Source organism: Semicossyphus pulcher, unplaced genomic scaffold (assembly GCF_022749685.1).
Source record: "Semicossyphus pulcher isolate SPU_LCO1_2020_fin unplaced genomic scaffold, fSemPul1.0.p SCAF_7, whole genome shotgun sequence".
NCBI classification, from domain to species: domain Eukaryota; kingdom Metazoa; phylum Chordata; class Actinopteri; order Labriformes; family Labridae; genus Semicossyphus; species Semicossyphus pulcher.
The window spans coordinates 9,471,224-9,498,543 of NW_027211748.1; the positions used below are offsets into that span (position 1 = coordinate 9,471,224).

Here is a 27,320-nt window from a genome sequence, read left to right on the forward strand (position 1 = left end):
TTTATTCAGATGATGGCTGCTCTCTCTCTCTCTCTCTCTCTCTCTCTCTCTCTCTCTCTCTCTCTTGCTTTCTTTATTTCTGAAGTAAAAGCTCTAAAATCTTTCATTTTAAATTTAGCTATCTAACTTACTCGTTTTAAATTTTTTTTTTGTAAACCCCAATGAAAATGTAAACAAATGATATATAACACATTAACCTACTTAGGCTGGATGAAAACACTTGTGCTACAAGATGTTTTTATATACCTTGTTAGATTATTAGATTTGGAAAATGAAAGCTGTAAAAACAGATCGTTGCATTTTTGCTAAAAACAGATCCAACCATTTCTATTTTCTTTGATTGAAAATATAAATCATTCTTAAAGCCTGCTGTACACCCGGCCTGGTGATAGTTTCACGTGGGCCGAATTTTGTCCTTAAATAAAGCTTCAAAAAGGCACTTTTTTTAATAGATTAAAATGTTCAAACAAAAATAAATATTTAGCAGAGCTTAATGAATTTTGCTCTCATATCCTGTTCTGTTTTGGGGTCAGCAGACATTTCCATTAATTAGCCTCCTTTGAGGAGTCTGGCCTGTACAGTAGCTGGTGTTGGGCCTGTGGACTCATAATCACTTCTTTCTATATTTAAGTGAAAAAAACTGTCAGAAAGTGCTGAAACATCAGAGTTAAAAATATATATTTTAAAAAGTCTATTAGTGATCTAGCATTTATTTCTGCGTAATTAAAAATATGCCCCTTTTTTAATTTCTCTACTAAATGACACAATAAACTAGAACTTAATGAATCTAATAGAAGAAACTCATATAAATGTCCCAATCAGGAAACAGTAATCAACATTTTTCCAGACTTTAATTAAAACTGAAAGCTTTTATTCTGAAAACATTTTATAAAAATACAGAAAATAATTAACTAGAGAAAAACATCAGAGTCAATCTTTTCTTTATTGTTCATATAGATACACAGGATTAAACACACACACAGTTTTACAGGAGGTCAAACAGTTCAAACGATGATACGTAGGAAAATAATATCAAGTTATTTCAATTTCCAACAGACTCTTCTTTGATATGGAGACAAGACTATAGAGCGACAGCTCTGACTCTTATTTTGAAATGAAAACAAACACAACATTTTGAATGACTCTAGGGAAATGTCTTACTTCACACTCTTTCAGAACACACAACAGGATCAATGACAGCAGTTACACCTGAACAGCTAATGAACAACAAGCGTCACATGTCACTTTAAATCAAGTTACATCATAAATACAATAAACTGAAAAATATAAATATATATATTCAGTCTGACATATATTTATATATATTCATATTTTACTGCTCCAACACATTTGCGGTTTAACAGTAAAAACACACGTTGAGGCACACAAGGTGAAACAGAGGGAGTATCTGATGTTACGTCTCTTCTTGGATTCAGCAGAGCTTTAATATTTCACTTGAACACGTTTGAGCGACTTTAGAGGGAAAGTGGAGACTGATGATTTTAGAAACAAAAGTTGGTGTCAGAGGTTTTAAATGTTCTGTAAAAAATAATCTACAAAAAATGGTTAAAATTGTTCAATCCAGTCCAAAGTCCTTTAATTGAAAAGTTGCTCAGCCAATCAGGGGTTTTCCTCGTCGCACCATCAAACCTGCAGAGAGACGAGAAGACAGAGATCAGTGGGTGCACGATAAACAATACATCATGAAGGCCTACACTCGAGCTCTCACAGTGAATAATCGTGTGTGTGTGTGTGTGTGTGTGTGTGTGTGTGTGTGTGTCACGTCACAGACTGACGCAGCACTTTGTGACTGACAGAAAAAAGCACGGGGTTGGTTGAAGAGGAGAAGGGCGGGTGCAGCGATACAGAAGGGACTCCCTCCTCATGACTACCAATATGTGTCTGTGTTTGAGCCCACACTCGTCCACCTCTGACCTCTGGAGTCTGGAGTGACGGCGGGACACACAGTCAGCAGGGAACCCCTCAATTACGCCCGAGGGAGAAGACACACACACACACACACACACACACACACACACACACAATCCAGACACACTTCGACTGTCTGGTTTTGCACCGTCATGACTGAACGAGATAAGGATCCCAGCAGCAGAGAGAAGGAGTTAATCCTAATTTGGCCAGACTTTAATCTTGATCATAAATCAGTGGAAACAGCAGCATTTTTACCTTCTTTTTATTCTGCAAAACCTTCTATAAAACCCCAAATTACTTCATGTTCTTTTGTTTAAATGCCACTTTTATTTCTACCAACAGCACAGACTGATGGACGGTAAAAATGAAGGTGTGTGTGGGTTGTGAGAAGGAGCAGGAACTGGAGGAGGTGATTGAGGGGATCAGGAGCAGACCGCAGTCCCTGGGTATTTGCAGTGTTCAGACGCTGGTCATTACGAGGGCCCTCCTCAGCCGGTCGGCTCTCCAGGGCTCCTCTTCTTCTGCCCACGCTGTCCCAACAACAAGCTAATGTACGCAGAGGGCAGCCTGCAGTCCTGACTACACATGAACACCTTCCAGCACACAGAGAGGAAGTAGCAAAGAGTGTAATGCTATTTATTAATGATTTATTATTTCACTGTAAAGGGAAAAGTGAAGGTCGGGGCCTTCACAACATTAGTGTGACTCTTAAAAGCACGAATACACTTTGTCAAAATCAAAGAGCGGATTGTTGTGTTCTCCATGCAAAAAAACATTAGTTGCGCTTGATTTAACCAACGCTAACACTGAGAACACACACACACACACACACACACACAGAGCGAGGTGCAGACCAGTGTGAGCTCTAATCTAAGTCCAGCCGAGTCCCTCTTTAACTTTATATCGAATATTTTTGGACGTCTTGTCATCACTGCGAGCTGTTTTAAAAGATTATGGTTACATTGTTCTGTCTAATGTTTTGAAGAAAAAGGACAAAACATTATAAATTAGGGGTATAATTTCAGATTTAGACTTTTGACTCAGTTTGACTCCCTCAAATCTTTGCTTAATTGAAACTTCATAGTTTCCACGTCCAAGTCTTTATGATACTTAAAGAGAAAATGAATCTTCAGCCACACAGCTTACATCAAATATGAATTCTTCTTCCCAGAGAGAGGCGTTTGGCGTGTGTAAAACACACACAGATTTACAGGTTTGACCTGAAACATGAGTAGGGGTGGGTAACTCATGACAGGATACAATAAGCGATACGTGGCCCACGGTAACGATAAAATGGCCCTAAAAAGGTAAAGAGTAAGATTAATGTATTTTGTTCGCTGCAATTTGGTGTCAGTTTCACAGAATTTGACACAAACTGAGATGAAACAACAAACGTGTTTTCAGTCTGTTTATTCAATTCAACGAAAAAACAACTGGAAAAAGGATTCAGGACTTTGGATTTGAAAATTGCTGGCTCATCTCTTAACTTCTTTTCACCGCTGTCTGACATCCTGCTGTCTTCTTCTTCTTTTTTAACCTTCAAATTACCCTCAGTTACGCCATAAGCACCGCCGCGAGGAGTCATGACGTAGTGATGCGGTGACTCAAAATCGCCGTACATTTGTGAATTCAAATATTGATATTTTTCGCCAGCATGCCGATAATTGTATCCTAAAGACGAGCATCTCGACCTTTTCTTCTTCTTAAAAGACTTGAGACGTGACTTGGAGTTATTGCAAGGACTTAACTTGACTTAGACTCAACTTAAACTTGATTCAAACTTTTTCTGGACGGGTCTTCAGATGATGTTTACACACAAACAAACAAGGTAAATGTTCTTCTCCATTTCAAGAAGGCCGGACAGAGAAAGTGTGTGAAAGAGTTTGAGAAGTAGGAAAGATGTAAATAGACACAGAATAAAAATCGGTCCCTACGCACACACACACACACACACACACACACACACACACACACACTCTTATGCTGACATTGTGTCCGTCCAACAAAGACGTCCCCGCAGCCCCCTCATTATAAATACATGTCATTGGATCACAGCTCGTCTGAATCCCCGAGTCTGCTGCGCTCTAAGTGGCCGTGACTGAGCCCTGAATGGGTGGCCGAGGGACGGCTTTACCAATAGAGCCGGCCGTGTGTGTGTGTGTGTGTGTGTGTGTGTGCAGACGACCACAGCCCCCCAGCCTATGGGAATGAACGGCTCACAGCGGGGCAGGGTCAGAGGTCAGGCTGTCTGTTACACACACACACACAGTTCACTGGATCTCTGCGATAAGAAGTGATGCAGAAAATCTAAAAAAAGGACGAGATGATGATTTGAGTCGTTTTCAGAGTCGGCAGCGAACTGCTGCATGTGTGGAGGAGGCTCGCTTAAATCTGGGGCAATAAGTTTCCTGCTGCCTCAACAACAAAGCTGCATGAATGTAGACGGGGCTCACTTAGAAGGAGGGAACAAGGTGTGTGTGTGTGTGCGTGTGCGTGTGTGTTAAAAGAGCTCATCCTATCTCGTTTTGCAGGGGAAACACGAAAGTGTCTCTATCCCTCTGGAACCACAAACCAGGCCACAGTATTGTACTCTCATTCCTCCCTCCGTCTCAGCCTCTCTCTCTCCTCCACTGTCTCTCTCTCTCTCTCTCTCTCTCTCTCTCTCTCTCTCTCTCTATCAAGGCTTCTATTTCTGAGTCAAAGCGTGCGTTTCACCACGGGTATAACAAACTTTCCTCACTCTACTTTCATGCAAGTTTTTAACCCACAGAGCTCTGACACGGACGCTCCTACAAATCAATAATTAAAGGATAAATAATCACAACATGGTGTGTTTAATATCCACACTAAGTTAGATTTCACTTACAGCTTTAATCTGACAAAAGGAAACAAAACAGAAGCGCCCAAACTGTACTGCAGAAGTGAATCTAAGCTCTGATGATGACTGAGTGCATGCAGACATGTTTTATTCTACCACTCTATATGTGTAGCATATGTGTGTGTGTGTGTGTGTGTGCATTCAGTGTGATGAGCAGACTGTCTGATGCAAACTGGACTCATTAATGCAGCAGCACAACATTAAGCAGAGCACACGATGGCGGCTGCTCATGCTAATCATCCTTGCTAGCACCTTTCCTCGCGTACGTGTCTCCTCCCACCCGCTAGAGGAGGACCCCGAGTAGCTGCCTGCACACAGTGCCTGATGGGAAACAGAGGCGCCATAGCGGGGTTATGAGGAATAGAAATCGATCGTCTCCATGTTTCTAATTCATTTAGATCACGTGAGGTTTATTTACCTACTGCTTTGAAGCATTGTGACAGTCAGAGGGTTTAAAGTGAGCGAGAAATGACTCTCTCTCTCAATCACAGTTCATAACAACAAGAAAAATGGGACAATAGTGTCGGATGTGGTTTTTTACAGGGGATTCAGTTCTGGTGGTGGCTGATACAACATGCAGATTCATGTAAAATACTACGCAGGAGACAAACGCACTGCTGTGATAACAATATGTGCTGAATTAATGTCCTCAGTTATCAGAGAAAAAGAATACGTTCCTCACCACTTCATGCTGAGATCTTAGTGAAATACAACAGAACAGAAATCATTAAGTTATTATGAAAGGATTTGTTGAACTCTTTGAATGTCTGTAAAGTCACAAGAGTCGGGATAAAATGGGAGAATAAGTCTAAAAACTGAATGTGCTGCAGGAACACAGCAGTCTGACCGGAGTACAGCGTATGGTTCCTGACTAAAAGTCCACTTCTGTTCGAGATCTGAGACATTCAGGAGAGAAAGCGACTGAAAGAAAAAACACAATGAGCAAAAACAGTGAAATAGAGAATAATGGAAGGCATGAGACGGAAAACAAGACGACGAAGCACAAAGATGTGAGACTCAAAAAAGTGTCAATGCCGGGCTTCCTTTAGGCTTGAGTGAGAAACTATGAAGCCTGGAGGTGTGTGAATGGTTTGGGAACACACACTCTCACACACACACACACACACACACCTCCCCACTGAGCCGAGCCTGTGCCAGTGAGACAGGTCTATGGGTCTATTGAGGGGACGGGGAGGGAGCCGTCCCTTTCTGTCGAGCTAATGAAGCCTGCACCCGCAGGCATAAAGGAGGCAGAGAGTTAGCACTGCGCTCCCTCACCCATTCACTCACTTCCTCCCTTTACACGGCTCCTGATGAGGTAATGCTCTCTCTCTTAAAGGGATACTATAAGTGAAGCACCTTTACGCATGCGGGAGGTGTCATAATAAATGAATATAATAGAATTGCCGGCGTGATTCTTCTTTGACAGCTGGATGTGATCATGTGACAGGAAGCAGACAGAGCCCACTATAAAGCTGTTTAAATACGGTGGCACTCAGCCCTCTATTTGTTTATCATGAAGATAAACATCTTTAAAATTAAGTCACAAGTTCATGTTTATTTCCTAAAAAGTCTAAATTAATTCCTCAAAAGTTGGTCGCTTTAATTTTCAGCAAATGTGACTCAAACGGGAACGGACAGAGCTTTTGTCAGGGACTACTTTCAGCTGCGGATTAATGTACATTTGGTCTCTAATAGGTATTTACAGCAGAAGGACAGTGTGTGGATTGATTGGAAGTAAACCACAGTACCCAGGTAATAAAGAAACACACCATCAGGTGTAAAGGATTGACTCAGTGTTACTGTTTTAATAGTTTTGTTCACACAAACGCAGGAAAAACTGTCTTTTTGTGGAATTTGTTGGTTTAAGTGGAAACGAGAATATGACTTCGAGATCTCAAAGTTTTGACAAATCAATAAAAGGGCTTTCAGGCTTCGATTTGACAGAAATCACAGCAGCTAAAACTCCAATCTGTCATTTAAATGTTTGCTCTAAACCAGTGTGATCGAGACGATTCCCTCCGTCGCTGAAATCTGGAGTCGTGATACAAAACTGCCTTCACTCCTGGCAGAAACAAAGAGCGGCACCGCACCGGAGAGTCTGAGACCAACGTGTCACTCAGAAGAAATGTCAGAGAAAGCTTCCAGACAACACAATCACAGCTTCAGCAGGGGAGGTCTGACTTCAGACTGCCTGTCGATCTGCCTGTCTGCTGCTCTGCTGCGACTATAAGATGATGAAGGAGCTCTTGTCCAAGTCTGAACCACCAGACTGAGCTAACAATAGACAGCAGTGCTTATCAAACAGCCGGGCTACTTCATTAGCATCCTGCAACACCCAGACGACGAGCAAAGTGGCCCTACACACACACACACCCACACGGGCCAGACAGCCCCTGCACTGGCCTTGACCCCTGAACTCTAGGGTCCTCTTTTCACCTGCTACGACAGCATTCATGCTAGCAGGGCCGTCTCGCCAGCGCCCGCCTGTTCTGCATATGTTCCCCTCACATTCCCACGCTCCGAGCTCAGACCTCCAGCTCCGAGACGATCGCACTTTACACACGTCAGTATTCATGGGGCATTATGGAGATGTGCATTGTGTCTGTGTCTGAATGTCTGCATGTTTAAGGCCTCGTGATGACCACATCGTCTTCATGACTTCATTACTTCTCAGTGACAGGGAGGCTTTTGCTTTTCATTCTTTACTCTTCAAATAGATCTGTAAATATGCCACCATCCCGTGTCTGACAGCCGCACTTTGCTGTGTTATAATTTTGTCTTTAATAAGCTGCTTAGTTTGCCATTTTTGTTCTCCCCAACTGTGTCATTTTTGTAAATCTAACACAAAGTATTCCTCCCATATTCTTCCTCCTCTTTCCTCTCTGCTCCTCGTAGCAGCATTTTGTTGTTGACTCTCTCTCGGCCCGGCACATCAAGGGTAAACTCCTGCCTCTCCTTCCTCTTCCTGCTTCTTTACAGACCGCCATTGGCTGACAGCAGCCTCCCGTCTCCTCATTGGCCCGGTGTGAGGGACAGAAACGGTGATGCGACAAACACGAGGCTCGCGTGTAGTGGGTAGCGTTTATTGTGGGAAACAGTGCCGAGCGAGTTCCTGGTAATGTGGCTGAGCGTTCGGCGGGGTCTTCGCTCAAGAGAGGAGAGATGTGCCTCGCCGCGCGGCATATGGACGCCCTCCTCGCTCTATGCAAATGTCCGAGACGCAGACACATGTTCACAAATGCAGACAAACTGCCCCCCCCCCCCCCCTCCCCCCTCCTCATTAATTGTCCCTCCTAAAAACCAGACACCCCCCCTCCTCCTCTTCTCAAATAATAACCTCTCCACAAACACCCCCACTCCATGTTCCCCTCATGAGCGACCCCCCCAACCCCACAGTCTAGACCCCCAAACCCCTCTCTCAAACCAGACGCCCCAAAATCCCCCCCCCCCCCCCCCCCCCTCCTCCTCTCTCCTCTCCTCAGCTCCCACGACCAGCAGAAAGACCCTGTGATTTGCGTGACCGCCATTTTGCTGCCCACAGTAGACATAACTGTACAGCGAGGCAGCTGCCCTGATGGGCGAATGCAAATACGAGCGCTGCTTTGTTACTCGGACGACTCTCATCGCATGAATTAACGCCCCCCAAAAACAAGAGCAGCTCAATCAGACACGACGAAGCGGCGAACGCAGAAACGTGAGCGTCTTCAGTCACATAAACGGCTCGGAGTGTTATATTAACGCCAACTTATGAGATCTGAAGTGATGCTTCATGGGAAATAATATGATTCTTCAAAGCTACAACACAGGCGCCATTTTCTTGTATTTTATCACCTATTTATTGTCTCATGCAGCCATGGTAACCAGACACCAACATGCATGAAAATGAGACTATTATGGTCTGTGTGTCTGGAGTTTGTTGGGCCTATGGATCCCTTTTTAATTAGAGCCTGTGTGCGTGTCTGAGCTGCTCTGTTTGCTTAATGCCTTCATCGGTGCGTTATGTATGTCTGTGTGTGTTAAAGAACTCTGCATGCGTGACAGAGCGCCATCTGATTCTCAAACAGGCTCGCCTTAATCTTTTTGTACAGTGTCACATTTGCATGCGAGGGAATCACACGCCATATGGCACAGAGCAAGCGGCCACACTCTTGATCTCACGTGCAATCGAACACCTTTCAAACACGATTCAGGGCGCAAAAAACCCTGAACCTTAGAGGACAGAACAAACGGCACCAAACGCGCTTTAAAGCATCACCTCGCTCGCTCGCTACCTGCGCCGGCCGCGTTCACACCAGCAATTATCAGCACACGCAAACGACATAATGGTTGGAGGTTATGCAAATGCAATTAGCCCCGATTTGCATTCGACAACAGCTAACGGACGCACAGATGGCAGACGACAGAGATGCGCCCGCCATCTTTGGCAGAGAGGGAAAGAGTGGCGGCCATTTTGTCTGAATCTGTGCCCATCTGGAGGGAAAAAACTGCATCGCTGTGACGAAGAGCTGTGGGTGCTGCTGCTGCTGCTGCTGCTGCTGCTGCACGCTGGCACACATTCAAGGCCGAGCATATACAGTCCATTCATACGCACAAACACAGCGCTGAGTTGTGGAGATGCAGAGGAGGAAAGTAGTTCCAATTGTAACTCATCATTCAAGATCGTGTGCAGAAATATTTGAGTTAAATTCCAAACATTTCTGAGAGTTAAAGAAAAACTTTAAAGCTGTAATCAAAGTCCTAAAGTGGATGTAACTACACAGGCTGCCGGGGTGTAGGCACACACACACATCAGACAGTGGATGAGGTAGTGAGAGATCACTGAGAGCTGTTCATTAAGTGGAACATTTGAGTGCTAAAGTGATACTTGCCTTTTCACCATCTCCACCACAAGGTGTGTTAGGGTCTCTCTCTCTGTGACCTCCGGCCCTCTCTCCTGCGCCGTCACTTTTTCAGTCTGGTATTGAATAACAGACATCATGGAGGATTCAGGTTGTAACAGACACATGTCTACAGCTCACCATGGTTACAGCAGCGAAGGAGAAGAGCGGAGGAGAAAATAAAGATGGTACTGTCTCTTTGTCAAATATAAAAACTGGTCGGGGAATAAACAGCGGACGAGTCGAGGATGGAGAGTGAGTCAAAAGCAGAACTCCCAAACTGGTTGTTAAAGCGCCCGAGGCAGGAGGTGGGGGATATGTCAATCTTATGAAGGAAGGAAAAATCAAGAGAAGAGAAACATCCCTCTCGGCACTCTCTCAGCATTCTGGGTATTATTTGGGGAGCGATCCCCTTCAGCAGAACCACACACAGCCAGCGGAGATCGGGACTGAGGTCCAGTCCGCGGAGCCGGGGCTGCAGCTGAGAGGGGCCACGCAGGGGTCTGTCCTTTGGAGGTCTGCGGGCCTCGAGGCCACAGACGAACACAGGAAACCCCACTCATGAGCCGTGCAGCGCTCTGTGGTTCGTATTGATTTCTCCTGCACGCCGCTAGCTCCAGAGGTGCTTCCAGCCTTCAGGGAGCATCTCCATCCTTCCCGGCCCACTCACCGAGCTCCCCGCCCGGGTTTCAACTGGCTCTGCTGGACCCCTGGATGGAAGGTACGGGGCCACGGGAGGAAGAGGAGGAAGACGAGAGCCCCGTGGCGATGATGATGAGCTGCGCCGGGTCTCCGAGTTCAGTCATCCAGCAGCCTTTATGCAGCCTTCCAACCACCCACCCTTGTTTCCATCTGAAAAAAAGGAAAGGAGAGTGTTTTTCAAAATCTCACCTTTGGCATTCAGCCTCCCTCTGCTCAATGCAAATGCAAATGTAAACACTAACACTTTGATTAAAAATATGTGGGAAGAAAACGCCAACTTGCTCTTTTGTAACCTGCCTCAAGGCGCTCGCTGCTGCAGAAGCAAATAAAAGTGCTCATGCTGTATGAAACACAGACACAGCGTCCGCTTCTGCTCATTGTTTTACCACAAATCATTCACACTTAAAGCATCACACAGAACCTACCCGGTTTAAACATATAGATACTTCTGTTTTGGGGACATGTTTCACTTTAACTCAACAATGAGGAGCATACATGGATGCAGGATTCCTTCACTGCAGCATCCCGAAATACTCTGTTCTCATGCTAATACTATATCGTCCTTTATGTCTCGCTTTGTTCTTTTCTACCAGAAAAAAGAGTTTGGGGGCCTCCTTCAGGAGCCGTGCACCCGCTGGCCCCCATTTCTGCCCAAACACCAACGAAGAAACACACAGCTCATTGTGTTTTTCTCGCCGCAGAACCGAACGGGTTAAAGCGCTCCGATATGTTTGTGAGTTTTGAGTTATGTGCGCGTTTTCTTCTTATAATGGGGGGGCAGCACAAGGAGCAGACCCTGCCTCGGCCTGAGCAGGGGAGTGACGCGGGGTGAGATTGGGTGAGCCGGAGGAAGATTCAGACACAATGCCCCCATTGAGCGGGTGCAGACATGGGTGTTAACTCCCCATTCCTTCACACACAATAGGGCCCCCCACTAGAGCCGGCGTAGGGGACAATGTTGGTTCAGGGCAGCCCTCCACCCGGAGAGAGAGAAAAGAGCTGCTTTATCAAGATGGGAGGAGAGGGAAGGATGGATGGATGGAGGAGGGGAGGGGGGGGCAGGAGGAGAGGGACGGACGGGAGATGGAGGGATATGTTTGTGTATGAGGAGAGGAGGGAGGAGAGGGGGGGAGAGGAGCGCTGTGACCCGTGGCTTTGGACTTGAACAAAACAGAGAGACACCGCAGCAGCAACAGGCAGCAGACACACTCTCATATTTACAACATAAAAAGTGAAGATGCCTTAATATTAAAGATCAATATTGTTTAGCATGTAATAAAATGTGGTTTATGAAGACTTAATGTCCTGTTCCACAAGTTAGAACAAGTTATCTGTTCCTGTTTATTAGACAGAGAGCACACTCGTCTCTGAGTGCTGATCTCTAATCAGGGTCTGAGCACATTCATATTGCGGTTCATCATTGGGGTTCAGTATCTCGCCCAAGGACGCTTTGACACGTGACTGCAGCAGTCAGGGATCGAACCACCAACCTTCCGACTGAGAGACGACCGACTCTACCGCTGAGCCACTGGTACCTTGTCCCATAGGTGCTTTTAAATGTGGAACGCAGTTTTCTTTGCGCTCATGTGAACTCCAACGCAGAATGAGAAGGCGTTAAAGGAGCCACACAAACAGACTATACACACTACATGGTTTTAAACAAACCTTATGATTCCAGATACATTTCAAGCTTGTCTACATTATCTTAGTCTTGCAGTGACATCAGCGATGCATATAGATTCGGCACACGTTGCATGTCTTCTTTGTAAAATAACACAATTAAAAAGCTTCCAAATAATCACATCTTTATTCTGCCTCATTCTCCTCTTTTTATGACCGTCTGCTGTTCTGATTTCATCCCAACATGTAGGTCAGACGGAGCTGAAACATCACTGCTGTTGCCCTATTATCCTTAACAACATTCCCTCTTTAAAAAAAAAGTACTATTTTAAATAAAACCCCCATAAAGTATGTCTGAAATTACTGACACAGATCCAGCTGTGCCTCTGATCTGCACGACGAGCATCAGCTGACAGACTTTAATGGCATCATGTTTGCGGCGCAGAGCACGAACCCCATCCTCCGATGACTTCAGCGTTTTTTAAACATCTTTTACGTTCATCCAAAGAGCGTATAACAAGCGTTTGCTTGTTCCCAGCTGCTTGTTATTCGCTCTGCGGCTGTAAAGGAAACACTGTGTTGGGAGTGAAGCTGACAGCGTTAACAAGCCGCCGGTGATGTAAGTGTGTACGCTTTTATTCGGCCTCTCCTCTGCAGACAGGTAAAAAAAGGGGGTTCTGCTTTAAATGTATAAAGGAAGCTATCAGTTTGAGGCGGTATAGGTTGTGTGGGGGTGTGTAGGGGCAGCTGGAAAATATTTATGGAGATCCCGTGTCTCTCTGGGAGCCTAATAGAATCCTGCGGCTGGAGTGAGAGCTCATTGTGCCGCTGTAAAGGATTACACTGGTAAACTGGTAAAACAGGGGAAAGAGCCCAAACACTCTCTACCTCCTACAGAGAGGCAACGAACCAGCGAACAATGAGAGGGGAGAGTATGCTGCAAGCTGACTCATTTCATCAAGCGAAAACAGACCCGGAGACGGAGGGAAAGTAGCGCAGAGGAGGTGGAAAATAGAGGAAATGGATCAGGGAGTTTATATACATGCATGTGCACGCGCAGAGGGGGGAGAAAAAACGCCTGGAAATGGAGCGAGAGAGAGAAAAAGAAGGGGAGCAGAGGGGGCGACAGTTTCAGTCGTAGAGGGTGATGTGGGCAAATGATGTCTGTCCTGCGTGTCTGTGTGCATCCTGAGTGACAGTTTACAATCTGTGAGGCAGCAGGCAGGCCCAGCAGGTCGCCTCTTTGCCTCCATACAATCCCTCATTTCCCAACCTGGTTTCTCTCCGCGTCCACCGTCCACCTCATCCGCTGCCTGCATCTCTGATCTCCACGACAACGCCAGACCTCCTCTGCTTTTTGTCTACATTTAAAATGCTTGTTTTTCCTCTCACGTTTTACAGAAGATCGACGTGTTGTTTGATTGTCCTCGTGTTGAACGTATGTAGCGTATAATCCTCATTGTAAAAAGGAAAGAAGATAACAAGTATAAGGATGTGTAATACTTCAGCTGCACAATAAAGGGGCACAACGAGCTATTTCCTTATTACTGAGCTGGTTTCGCTCTTGTTTTTCGCCCCCTTTTCACCCGACTCATAGCCAAAATGTTCAACTAAATCCTGATAAAGCACTAAGAGTAAAATGTTTTAAAATATATTGACACCCGGGTTGAAAAGTTTGCCTTCGTCTCTCAATTTTTAGTTACTTATTTTGTTGTCTTTGTTGTCTAATTTCTACCTGACCTCCTATTATGAATTCTTGCACTCATATATTGTATTTTTCCTTTTAATATATTTAAAGTTACTGCTTGTTAATGTGTCCAAACAGGGGAATGCAAACTGCTTGAATTATGAGCAACTAATCCCGAAAAAAAAACAGTATCTTCTACTTCCTGTTTCTCTTTTTTCTCATCTGCTGAGGCCTTATGAGAGATCTCTGTGGCGAGTTAACACCCCCCTTACGCCTGACGAGATGGCCCCCGTATATATCTCCCACTTTTCCCCCAAACAACATGCAAGTGAAGCGTTATCCTCCCGTCATCTCCTGTTGAAATGGAAACCACACTGAGCATAATACATAATCTGTATTCTGCAACCTGCCACGCTGAAAGACTCCTCTCTCTCTCTCCTCCTCCTCGCTCTCTTCATCTCCGTTCCTTCAAAGGCTGCCGAGGCTGCATTCAAACGGCAGGATACACACTCAGCTAACAAACCTCATTAAGGGCCCATACACACGTTCTTAATGCTAACACTAGCTGTCACACATCCCCTCTCTGTGCACACACTGGTGGCCACACTGACCGCCACAAAGCGTCTTTACAGAGCTAATTAGACGGGTCCCCCTCTCTATTTCAGACTCATCTGAATAGGAGGGAAAATGATGATGAGGAGGGGGGGGGGGGGGGGGGGGGGGGGGGGAGAGAGAAAGAGGAGAGAGGTGGGAGAAGGAGTTGGGATAGAGCAAGAAAGGAAAGAGGGGATGCTTGCTAATGTACTCAAAGAGGGAGCAGGAGTGTGGAATTAAAGAGAGGAGCTCGAGCAGCAGGGGGAACAGAATTAGTGTGACACCACTATGGCGGGAGCGGGGAGGGAAAGGAGTGATGCACCGATGTGATTGGTGTGCCAGTATGTGGAGGGAAGGGATGGGTGTGACACCGGCTTCAGGAGGACGGCAGTGTGAGAGAAAAGCTGCCTGCAAACACAACTAAGTGAAAGTTTGGCGCAATAAGACGCAGATAAACACCAATAAACTAAATATTCTGTGTCTTTCTTTGCGTTTTCTTTTCATGCTCATTATTGTTCCTTATGAAAGAGACACTGATCAGTATTCTCCATCTCAAACATGCCCCGTCTTTCAGCTCCATGAACTCTGTATTTAAAGAAGGACAGAAGGTCAGGCTGAGAGTTCAGCTCTAAAAACATTCCTCCATCGCTGCTCTGTCTTCCTCCAACCCTCCAACCCTCCTCCACTGCATGTTTAAATTTTTCTTTTGTGTGTGCCTGAAACAAGCAGTGTGTGTGTGTGCGTGTGTGGGTGTGTGTGTCCACGCAGACAATGCCAAGTTGACAGTTAGGGTCTCGGATCAAGCACAAGGCCAAGTTTGTCTTGGTAGACTGAGTGAACGGACACGTCAACAATTAAACTAAGTAAAGTAAAATATTCCACGATTAATCCAATGTTTTTGCATCATAGCAGCATAAAGATTTAACTATTAGTTGCTCTAAAAAAACGTAACAATTTTGAGAGTTATATTTTTTAAATGTAGCAACAACAGAAGAGATTATTTAAGTTTTTAAACCTGCAAAAAATTAGTAAAAACATAATCCAGGCTCTTTTCAGTCTCAACTGAATTTTAAGTTCAAGTTGAAGTTATGACCTAATTGTCGTCCCATCAACCCACTGGCCCCTGATGAGTCTGCAAAGCATTCTGGGAGTATAGCAGGTGTCCCCATGTCACAGAGCTTCCCAGACAGCTTGTTAATTTGCACAACTTTTACACACACATCTCTGCCTCTCTCTCTCTCTTTCTCTGCGTGTGCGTGCGTGCGTGTGTATGTATGCGTGTATATATTAGCGATGGGACTTGACCCGAGCGAGCTGCGGCACTGTTTCGCGTCTTGCTGGGCGTGGGAAAAAGACGGGACCCCTTTTCACAGCTGCCTCAGCCGAGGCCCGGGCTGCTGGGGGCCCCCCGTACCCCCTCTTCACACACACACACACACACACACACACACACACACACACACACACACCCCGTCCACCCCCTCCTCCTCCTTGTCCCACACCCCACCTCCCTCCATCCCATTCAGGCTCCGGCCTACTTGCTTTCAAAAGCAGGGACCCCCTTCCCAGCCCTTCATAAATACATCTCATTATTCAGGCCCTAGTTTGCATAGAGATTCCAAAGAGATCTGCACTCGGCTCGTGAGGCCTGAAGCCCCTCAGCCTTTTGGACCGCACAAGTGCAAATTTCGACTTAGTAATCTCCCTGTGTTAATATTTGTTTTAAAACGATGTGTACACACTCGCAAATCCAGCTCGCTTATAACGCAACTGTTTTAAAATATCTATAAATCTTAAAAATGTCCGACTTCTTCTAGAAAAATCTGAACAAATCCTGAAAAACTAGAGCCAGTGAAAAGGGAGTTTAGCATGCTATTAGCCAGCGCTTTGCTAGTCTGTATTCCATCTGCCACCGGCTATTGTACAGTACCTCACACACACACACACACACACACACACACACACTCTTCAACCCCTCTACAACACCCCCCCACCCCCCGCTCCCTGCAATGCATTACTGCAGAGATTTATCTCCTATCAGCCTGTATAATACTGAGGTTATAATTTACATCCACTTTAGAAAACAGCAGCACAGGCCGGCCCTTGCATATGCTAATAGAAAGCTTGGGAAAATCTGGGCGCCTCAAAGAACTCCACACTAAATTTGAATAACTGAGCTTTATATTGAGCCTCAAGGTTGTGCAACCATGAAGATTTGACCTTGCTAACAATGTGTACTTATTGTTTAATTCCAAACGCGGGACTATTTAAGGAGGAATTTGGAGGGAAAAGACAGACGAGCGTAACGGAGGAATGTTTTTTTCCATCTTTGCTGAAATAACTGAAAATATCAGAGCGTTTATTTCTAAAGAGACTTAAAAATGGAGAATTTTACTCTTGATTTGAAGGTAAAAGCTAAAAGCACATCACCGCACTGATCATCTAACAACAGCTTACCCTCACAGCATCTAATGTTTTCATCGTTTTGACTGAACGCTGCCGTTTCTAAGTCACGCACACCTCCGTGCATATCGTCACTTTGCCTCTCCACACTTTGCACGAGGGGAGGGCGGCTCGTTCGAGGCATTAGGGCCGAAAAGGACAGAGCCACCCAAACGCTCTTTCCACATGAGCAGGTCCAAACGTCGGCCGCGCTCTGCTAACGGGATAAAGAACCGCAGCAGAGATTACACGGCCACCTCCCCTGCACCTACCACACACTCTACCTGACAAATAGGATCACAGTGTTTAAAGGGATAAAACGCTGGACGTGTGAGAATGAAAGAGAGACGTGCGTGTGTGTGTGGAGGAGGAGGATGGGGGTGATGTACAATGTAAAAAATGTTAATACTTCAAAGGAATGATGGAATTCAACATGGAGGTCTCACTTCACTCAAATCACAGCGTTTACTCTCTGTGGCTGTAGGCTACGTCTTACTGCAGCTCCACACTGTATGTAAGTATTATGATACATATATGAATGATGTAAAACTGACATTTACACTGTGGGCAAATAAAACTGGCAGTAAATGTCCTTCTTAATGCCCCTTTTACTTGAATAAAACGGTGAGGATTACTACAGAGCTGCACTCTAAGTCATTCTTCATGCAAAACCCTCAATATTTTTACACTCAGGCTCAGGCTTTTTCTTCTTTCACACAGCCCACACACACACACACACACACACACACACACACACACACACACACTCACACAACAGCTCCACAAATACGGACGAAATCAACTACAAGCCATGCTGCACCATCACTGAAATAACACTGCTGAAACAAAACCATCTTCAGGCCTCGAGCAAACGAGTCCGACCGGAACCTTTCTCTGAACTTATCAAATATATCTGCATACGGCTGAAAACGCTTGTGCTTTAAGTGACATCCTGTGTTGTTGCTTAACTCACAGAAGAATCACTTCTTTATATACGCACATGTGATTTAAGTTATTTACCTGCAGGCTCTCTGTCGCTCCTCGTCCTGTCCGGTGGCAGTTTGTCTTCATCGTGAGCTGATGCGAACTTCGGGTCCGACGTCGCTGCCATTGTCCTTTAAAGATAAAAGAAAACAGAATCAGTTTATGCTCTCTTTTTTTAATAAAACAACACATTTCAGGAATAAATAAGTGGCTTTTGTGGCAGTGGAGGGAAAAATGAGGAGGAAATAAATGCAGCTTTGTTGACCTTGCAGCTAAAAGCACTCCACCAAACTTGTTCAGTGTTTTCTCCCATTAACGTCTCATTATTTTGCTTTTTGCAAGTTGACTCATGTTTTGTGTTGCATGAACAATCGGGGAAGTGTTTCTGAAAAGCAAAACTTGTTAAATGTGGTGGGAAATGTCGCACTAAGAAGTATACCACAGAGCTATGGTACAGAACAGGATGTATACTCTAAACGTCTTTACTATTAAGGTGGAATCAAACCAGCACATTACACGGATTTCATTTGTATCATACCATGATGGAGGACATGGAGGTCAAATTGTATGCTAGCACATTGGTACTCATAAGCCAGCGTCAACAACTCTCTCATACACACACATTCACACGCAACATCCAGGCTCTCTTGTCTAACGGCGCACATCAAATATTGTCAGTCATGGTCTAAATAGAGCATGCTGGGACTTCAGGGATATTCAGTCATCTCCGAGGCTCGCTGATTCTGCTCTAAGAATAGATCAAACTCTGAGCCCATGTCCTATTTTGTTCTTATCTCGCAGGCAAACACAAAAATAATCCACCCTGCAAAACACAAATTTGAACGTATCTGCTGTGTCTAACCCGGATTCAGCTTCAGTGAGGAAAGCGTGTTGGAAACAGGCCGGAGATGGTCGTGTACAGTTGAGTCTCTTACGCTCTGAGAGACTGATGTAATAAGATTTGGATGTGTTGTGTGCTGCATGATCTGGTTGGGAAGCAAAAAGGCAAACAACCCACATTAACCTGAAACCATGTTATCAGACATGTTAGCACACAACTCTTTGGTCATCCTCGACTGAGGCTTCATCTTGCACCAAGTAGTGTACAATTAAACATCACACTCCCAATGCTAAGTTAATTGCAGCCGGGGGACATAACTTCCACTCATAAAGGAAACACACTCACTATCAGAGGAGTCAGGGAGTCTGCTTTCAGCTGTGCAGGATCAATTCAAGAAGAAAATTAACCCTAGTAGCTTAATGCTAACTTCTCGGCCTACACAAGCAACAATAGCCAACATTTGAGATCTTAAAAAGCAGCTACTCTGGCTGCTGCCAACACCGTCACGTGAGTCCCGGATGGACCAATCACACGTGTCCTTTAACTATTTCTGTCTAACCCCTTCAGATATTAATGTTAGAACACCCACACAGTTATGACAACTACACAACAGTACGGACTGAGGGTTTTCAGTGTGTTTTGTCCACGTGCACCACTATCTTGTGTCATAAAGTTAGACAAAACGACGTTGTATGGCTCCTCATTAGGCCCTAGCATCACCGCGATGCCCAAAACACGAGCCCTTAAACGCAGCAACATTCACGCGCGCACAGACACGCGGGCGGCTCCTTTGAACCTGAGCTGGACCAACAACGTTAAAATTAATATAACGCGGAATCCCCACCACCCTCCAACACACCACCACCACCACCTCCTTCACTCCTCCTCATCGGCAGCCTCGTGCAGCCTCCCTCAGCATCCGTCCCTCCTGCTTGCTCCTGCCGCTGCTTCCTCCTCCTCTTCCTCCTCCATGCCGGAGCGAGAGGACCCCCCACACCCGGGCTCCGAAGTGCTCGGCATCAGTTCGTACTTTCGGTTCTCTAGCTTTATGAAATTAAAACTCATACAGCTAGATAACCAAAGACACAAACTAACACCCGTCGTCTCTTAAAGGGGCCGCCCCTCCGACACCAACACAGAGAGGAGAGGATGAAGAGGAGAGAGAAAGAGAGAGAGAGAGAGAAAGAAAGAGAGAGAGCCTGCCTGTGGTCACATTGAGCCCCTCACATATAGAGACACAAAGCTGCTCAACAAAATAAAAGCTTTGATGTGAATGAATGTAATGAATATATTGCTCAATATAAGGGGTCGAAATGAAGTTTAAAACACACAATGAATTGGCTTTCATGACTAGTTTGACATCCACACACATACATCTAAACGCACACACACACTATCACCAACACGTTGACTGACAGACTAGGCCCACCATCAAGTTCAACTTTTCCTTTAATGGCGTCACCATAAAGAAACAAAGTGGTGCCCAAATAAAAGCATGCTGCGCAAGTGTCATCAAGACAGTTTGGTGCCTAAGCAAAATGCATGTAGCTAAAGGCCGGACACACCACTTCGTCAATTTGCAACATTGTCAAAATAATTTCATAACAATATTTAGGTATTTTTTAAGTGTCAGTGTAGCTTTTTTGCTAACATTGGGGGTTTGCTCTTGCTAGTTTTGAGCCATCAGGCCTCAGAGACAACAAAGTTCCCATCAAACAGCCTCTAATGCTAGTAATGTCACAGCTACAGTTTAAATTACTAGGAAAAACAATAATTCAGCTTACTGTAACAATAAATACAATAACAGTATAAAAGCAGATTATAAAATAATGAATAAAATACAAAAAGCCCGCTTGGTTTTTCCCACATCAACTACACGAGTCACATAAAGGCAGCATCCCACTTACTTGCACATTAAGCTAACTCCACTCCACTCCAGTCAATATCCTCCAACTATTTCAATTCCGCCTTCATCAGTCTGCTCTGATCGCATCCAGTGAGAGAAAATAATGAAGAAGAGGAAGAATATGAAGGCTAAAAGTGTCCTACGATCTCTCTATAGACCTGGATGTGTCCTCGTCCTCACACGCGCGAGCTGCGACTGACAAGTGCACAGAGTGTTCACGGTGAGCAGAGGGGAGAAACTCCGCCTCAGAGAGAAGACAGAGGGAGGGAAGGGAGGGGAGGGAGGGAGAGAGGGGGGTGTCTGAAATCATTAAAGCCAATTTGAAAATGAAAGCAGGTGTGCGTCAATCAGGAGTTTATTCCACCAATTATCCTCATTAGTCAGGCCGTAGAAGAGGCTTCAGAGGAGTGCGTGAAAGTGGTGAAAAAACAAAGGGGGACTGGTGCAGGTGGAGCTGCGTTAAACACGAGATTATAAGAACAATGGATTTATTTTTGAGAAATTAATTTAACATTGTTCAAAACTATTTTTAGACATAGAAGACTTACCTAGCAGCCTCGTGGCTCGATTTTCTGCCACATTTAAAGACGCTATAATCCATCGTTATATGAGAACTAACTCCTTATCATTCTGATCAATATTTTGGAGCTACAGATCATTTTCAAATATATTTTTTTCCATTAGAGGTGTAGTTTTATTCGCTACAAATCTTGAGCCATAAAAGTTATAGTTGTGTTTTATTTAATATTGTCTGTGTAAGATAATTTAAAAAGAGAGAAACGCTCTTAAAACCCCTTTAAATGTAGACACTGCTGCGCAGTCAGCTCTCCTCTGTGTTGTGCACATGTTATACAATTCTAATAAGGCCGATTAGCTGCCCTACATTCCCTTTACGTGCTAAAGTAGCCAGATTTTAGCTGCTGTTGATTATCTTCCACTATTGTAACAATATCATACCAATAATACCTACAACAGGCTTCTCAAGGCATATAAACGAAATCTTAAAGAATATCAGTAATGTTTCCAAAATGCAGATACTCAGTAAAAGAAGAGAAAATGTTGCACGAGCTGTTTTTCTTTATTCTAATACGCCAAAATAAAAAAAGTAGCTGTTCAGGCACCGAGCAGAGGAATTCAGGGTTTCTGTCCTTGGTGCAGAAAAGGCCCACAGCTAGCCAAACCCTGATAGCATATTCAGGCAATATGAATCCTTATCGGGAGTGATAATGTGATCTGAGTGATATCTGGGCTAGGGAGATGAGATAGTGCGCGCGATAACTATCACACCCAGTGATAAAAGAAGGAGCTGGTTTCAGAGACAAGAATAGCAACTTGCAATATCTTTGAAAGTTTGAAAGGATATTTAAAAAGGTGCTGGAATGTGTGTGTGTGTGTGTGTGTAGGTAAACCAATAACAGAGCAGGCACCTACACTCCTGGTTTCCAAACGCAGCTTGCATCAGATAGCAGGTACATATCTGATTATTGCGCATGAGCAATCTGTTAGTATCATGGAGGTGCAGCACAGGTCCGCCTCTATACTGTATCACTGCTCTTCTTCTCTGCATCATTTATAAGTAGATTTAATCAGCTGTGACTCCGCTGCTAACATCATGTAATTGAACTGGCACTACAGTGTGCACGGTTTAAAAAGGGCCTACACACAATTCTGAAAATTACATATTATTGTTTCTACATTAGCATGAGTTCAATTTGATTGGATGCGCAAGCCTCATTGCTCCTGAGCATGCGCGGCCAGGGTTAAAGAGTACACGTGCATCCCTGTGGCACTGTTGCAAACCTGCTTGCAAATGTTAGTTCTGCCATCTAGAATTCTGTTATATCATAAATAAAGACATACAGTAAATATTCGGTTAAAAAGTCACATAAAAAAATCTGTAAAATATTAAAAAACATCACTATACATTAAAAATAAACAGTGGACCTCATGTGGGCCACATTTTGTCTCCTGCAATTGACTTTAATTTAAATAAAAGCTTTGAACTCCATAGCAGCCTCGCCATAAAAGACTTTTATTTTGAAATAAATTAAAAACTATTTGGGACGTGATTTATTTAGCTAACTGTTGTACTGTGTTTTAAAAACTAGCACTAAATTCTATTATTTCCTGGAGATAAAATGCATTAAATCAACTGTACTGAAAGGGGGAAAGAACAGTTGGACGAAGTGGCCGTTTGTGTGTGTGTGTGTGTGTGTGTGTGTGTGTGTGTGTGTGTGTGTGTGTGTGTGTGTGTGTGTGTGTGTTCGTGTGTGTGTCCTCAGATGGATTTTCCCACAAACAAGTGACAGGGAAAACTCCCCCCTCCCCTCCTTCCCCCCTCTTTCTCACCCCCCAGTAAAGAAAGAAGTCAACATCAAGTTCAACAACGTGCCGGGGAGACATTAACATGACAATCCGGTCTGGGATCCTCGAGGTGCCCCCACCCTGCCCAGCAGAGTCTGGCGTCAGCCCCGCTACACTTTCCCAGGCTCACAACAATATCTCCTGCTGAACTCTGCACTGCAGCGCTGCCCGGGGCCTCCTCCTCCTTCTCCTCCTCCTCCTCCTCCTCTACTACACGAATGCTTCTCACATGAGCACATGGCCTCATTAAATATTCCGGAGTTTGCAGAAACTTTACAGACGAGATGGTGAGAAAACGTGCGTAAAGTTTGGGAACATTTTGTGATGATTTAAAGTCAGTCTGTGCTGCTAAAAGGTCCTTATTACACTTTAGTGCATTTATAGTTTATTTTTGTGTTACTATAATATCTCAGTTATTATTATATATTAGTTTTGAAATTATATTTGAAACAATTGATCAGAAATACAAATACTTGCAAGATTAAACTGATTTGTAGAAGCGTTTTTAGGACGTAGGTTCTGCTATAATTGTAAGTTTATTATATCCTCTATTTTAGGCTATGCATCAACATATAAATTATTGTTTTGTAATAGAATCATTGTATCACGTGCCAATTTGAAACTATAAAGAAATGTTTCAAAAAAGCCAAAATAAGCGTGCACCATGTTGCACGTACACTCATTACAGAATATAGGCTACATACAATTCAGTTAAGTTCAATAAAAATGTATACGTCCACATAGATTCTCTGGCTAATGAAAACACATTATTTAGGGCATTATAATTTTCCTCTTTTACTCACTCTATCCCAAAAAAATAGGCCCCAATATTTAGAGAGAGAGAGAGAGAGAGAGAGAGAGAGAGAGTGAGAGAGATGTAGCCTACCTCGTATCCTGTGTGAGTTGCATTGCAGTGCCTGTTTGTTGTTGTCGTTGTTGTTAAACGCTATTTTCCTTTTAGTTCTTCCGTATAATTTTCCTGAAGCATTAACGACAATCTGCCTCTTCTTTTACGCATAAAAATCCTCTCTGAGCGGATAAAGCCAGTCAGACAGGAGTGTGATGTGAGAGCAGCGGCTGCAGACAGCAAGAGTGAGAGAGAGAGAGAGAGAGAGAGAGAGAGGAGGGAGGAGGAGGAGGAGGAGGATGGTGATGATGAGGAGAAGGAGGGAATAAAGCTCAGATCAAATTTGTCAAACAGGCCCTGTGATATTTGGGGGGGAATAACCGGTAATATAAACTAGCCTGAAAGTAGGTTACTGCTGCTGCTTTTATTTTGAAATCAGAATCACATCCAGACGCTGCTGCGCCAACAACACTCGTAAATCTGTTGATGTTAGGGTCGTCACTACAGACAGATAACCACCTGTTTATTCTCTTAAGAAAGGAATTAGCATTATTACTGTACTTTTTTAAAAATATATTTATTTTTTAGTATTATCTTAACACGTCTGTTTTTAATAGTGGAATCCATTTTAAAGGTTGTCCTCAATTATCTACGAGATGATTTTATTCATTTTTTTGTTAACTCTCCTTATTCCTGGATTATGCCATCAATACAATGTAATGTCAAGGTAAGGAAAAACTTCACATTACACTTCTTGGTTGGCTGGTTTTATTTTTTGTATAAAAATGAAAGCGAATAATTCAAAATAATACTACACGGTGTGCTACTGCTGTAAGAAGCTACTTTATACTGTTGCATGCTGGGTATTCAGGTGTTTACAGCCTGTTTATGATCGGAATAATAAACACCGTCACATTTATTGTTTTCCTTTTGTCACCTGCAGACGAACAGACAGACTGGAGCTGTTTCAGGAGGAGGAGGAGCACATTTTATCTGTTTAGATGTTAAAAAGAAACGATGTTCTGCAGACAGGCGCGTGCGTAAACTAAAGAAATACAGCATACAGTAAAAAGCGTCGTTACAGGACGAAACAGCGACACACGTCGGTGAGAAGGAGCAGGAGCACCTCGTCCAAACAGTTGACTCTAACTTTGTTTTATACGGACATTTCTGTTGTCTAAAAACTATTAACACGGAGATCACGAGACAGAAAAGACAAGAAAAAAGAAAGGAGGACAACTAAAACTTTTTTTGTGCACACAAAGTCTAAATATTTAAATGTTTTATACTACAGTTAATAAGCAGCTAATCATTCATGGAAAAATATGACGGCCGATATTTAAGTAAGAGTAAGTAAGTAAGTTCCTTATTGGAAAACGTATAGACTATTATGCTTATATATTATATTAAGTCTATAGAGTATTTTAGAATATTGTGAAAACAATAGTGGTATACCAGCTATAGTGTATTTATATAAGATGTGGGACAATGATGTTAGATCGGTTTATATCAAGTATCACTAACACACTGCTTTTTAAAGAGACATTTTTTAACAGACAGGTTCACCGGCTGAAACTGAAACCAAAGGTTAAAAGGTTAAATAACAGAAACAGGAGTGGAGTATTGTAAAAGGTTACCAACTATTGTAAAATATAATAATAGTTATAGTTTTTATTATTATCATTATTATTATTTATGAACATAGGATGCAGGCTTATGAAATCTAGAAGTTGATGAGTGCAATAATGTTTTATTCTCACAGCTACAAAATAAATATTACTAATCTTTTTTGTATTTTTGTATTTATCAAAAACAGAAGGATAAAGGTGTGTTATAGATGATATGAATTAAATTACTGATATTACAGTTAATCTTTTGTAAATCCCAGGACTACCTGTTATTTTAGCTTCATCGTAGTCCTTTTAAAATGGAGTCCCAGTTTGCTCTCAGAGATTTAATCTCTCCTTAAGTTATCTATCAAAACGGAATTATTCTGCTTTTCCACATTTTTTTATGAACAGATACAGTCAGACCATTTCTAACCAGTTAATTAAGTCCAGAAGAGAGGAAGTAGTGAAGTAGTTTTTGATTTATAAAACCTTTTTGACACAGTAAGCTCTGTTTATGTTTTCTGCAGTGCTGCATTAGAAAGTTTTGCATTTTGAGTTTTTTTCATTGATTAATACTTGTGAAAAATGCAGTAGTTGTTTCAAAACACTAACAATGAAGCTCTTTAATTAGACATGTTTTTAGTGAGCACTGTCTCTCATTCATCCATGTGAATTTGATATTTTTCCTCTTTTCTGACATTTAAATTGAATGCCACAAAATGTTAAACCCTCTGCGGCATAAATATGTGAATGTTTTACTTCTTTATGTTTGATCTGTGTGCAGACACAATGTGTGCATGTTTCATGTCAAAGCTTTAGGCCTCATGTCAGACAGAAGCCACTGAAGACACAGCATCAGGCTCACGGCCTGTGTGCCAAGACTTAATAAAATCATATGAGAAATGCTTTTTTTAAACATGTCAATTTTATGTTTGTGAAATCATTATTTCATTTTATTTTGATCATCAGGTATTTTCCTATTGAAGTGTCATTTATTATAGACACACTGTGGTGAAGGCACCTCTAGCTTCCCCTTTGATTTCCAAGTCATTTTCAATTCCTTTAATATAGTTAAACATCATTATAATCATAGTGTGGCTGTGTGTATTTATATTATCACTTGATTACTATTTTTCTTCACTTCAGCTGCTGTAATAAGTAAAATTCACCAAATATGGGATCAATAAAATGTTTCATATTTTATCTTTAAAACTGTCCTGTTGTATTAATATTTTCTTAATATTAATATTATTAGTATACTATTTATTTTGTAATATTTTGAGTATATGTCCATTAATGTTTATTATTTACAACAATATAATATAATTTGAAAATGAGTTCTGAATGTGTTCTGTTGTGTTAGCCTACACAATTGATCTATTTTTTTACATGTCAATGATGGGAACATTTTTTTTTTTTTAAAGACAAAAGGAGTTATAGTCTATATAAGGTTGAGACAAATATTGTCATATTTACATTGTAAAGAGGACAACATAAAAAATACCACAGCAGTGCATTCAAAGTGTCCACAGAATAACAACATGTCTTCTGCACCAAACATTGAAACGAGCTTTAGGGACAGAAGGAAGTCTTTTTTTAAAATGCTCATCTTTGCCCAGGTCACCAATGTGACAAATTCTTACTTTGAAGTAGGAATATGTTAACAAACACATTCTGACCGAAATAATTTATTAAGAAATATCTACTACTATATTTTTAGACAGTTAAAACCATGAAGAAACTCTGTTAAAAAAAACACGTATTTGTTGGAATCTTCCACAGTGGTGAAACTTACAGACTTTTTATGTCCCCATGAACTTCTCTTTATAAAAACACTGTTTAACTGTAGCTACACCGGAAGTAGACATTTAGTAGAAATGATTCATTAGCACTAGAGGACAGGCGCTGTATAAATAAAAGCAAAACTTTATTTATAAACTCAGTAAAGGGAATAAAGTTCTTACCTCTCAGGCTCATGCAGAGACCTGTGAATTCCTCCTCTGCCTGGTGTGAAAGAGGGAGCGCGAGCCTCC

General features: G+C 42.9%; 1 long non-coding RNA gene across 4 annotated transcripts; it reads right to left on the reverse strand.

Moving 5' to 3' along the window:
- Positions 1–884: 884 nt before the first annotated feature.
- Positions 885–27,320, reverse strand: LOC138611070 (uncharacterized). Of its 4 annotated transcripts, none has more exons than XR_011309599.1 (4): positions 27,252–27,320; positions 17,756–17,850; positions 9,682–10,542; positions 885–1,650 (listed from the first exon to the last, which is right to left on the reverse strand). It is a non-coding gene; the product is annotated as an uncharacterized lncRNA (long non-coding RNA). The 4 variants fall into 4 exon arrangements; XR_011309597.1 differs by lacking the exon at positions 27,252–27,320 and adding an exon at positions 23,717–23,890; XR_011309598.1 differs by lacking the exon at positions 27,252–27,320 and adding an exon at positions 20,468–20,647.